This window comes from Eurypyga helias, unplaced genomic scaffold, assembly GCF_000690775.1.
Source record: "Eurypyga helias isolate BGI_N326 unplaced genomic scaffold, ASM69077v1 scaffold5945, whole genome shotgun sequence".
Taxonomy (NCBI): Eukaryota; Metazoa; Chordata; class Aves; order Eurypygiformes; family Eurypygidae; genus Eurypyga; species Eurypyga helias.
Window position 1 is genome coordinate 1 of NW_010249364.1, and position 839 is coordinate 839.

Genomic DNA, 839 nt, shown 5'->3' on the forward strand with positions numbered 1-839 from the left:
GCAAACTTGCTGAGGGTAGAGATGGAGTACACATCTGCAAAACGCTAAATATTTCAGATGCAAAAAAGTCAAAATTATATCTCAAGTAGTCTTTCAGGTAAGTAATGAATCTCCAAATTCATTGTGTAATTGTAAATATCTGAGAAGAGCTTCTGTTAGTAAATATTCTAAAGCCACACATGTATTGCGTCCACAGGGAAGAGTGGAACCTCTATGATTGATTTTCATAATACAGGTTTTACATGTGTCTGAAACCTACACTTTAGAGTTACCCAGATCTTTTCGTTCGGTGTAGAATGAGTTCAGCCATGTGGCCTCTCTGGGCTAGCACTGTTCTCTGCCTCCTGTTTCCGTAACTCTGAATCACGCTGTTGCATTCTGTTCGTAAGTCATACTCATGTCAACTTTTTCCACTGCATATTGACTGGTGTTTTACATTCTCTAAACATCCTACCTCTAGGATGGCTTGGGGTCATCACTAAAGGTGTCTATGTTATCAACAATACATTTTAAAATAAAAAAAGACAATATCGCTGCTATGCAAGGTGGGTCTCATTTTCAATAAAATATTTATTTCTGCTCCCAAGCTCCTGTCTTCATCCTGATGCAAATTAATAGTGCAGAAGCAAAGCTAATGAATGCAGCTTTACACAGTTTCTGTCTTTGTTTCCTCTCGGTATACTTAGAACGCTTCTGTTGAGCTTTTTGAGACAGGTTATTCCTGCTCTCAGGGGCAGAATCCAGTTGATACCCAAATGTGGAGTCAGGTGGAAAGTTTCTGTTGCAGTGCTGCTCTCGGGAAAAACCCACGTGTGTGGGCATATATATTCTTGCCTTCA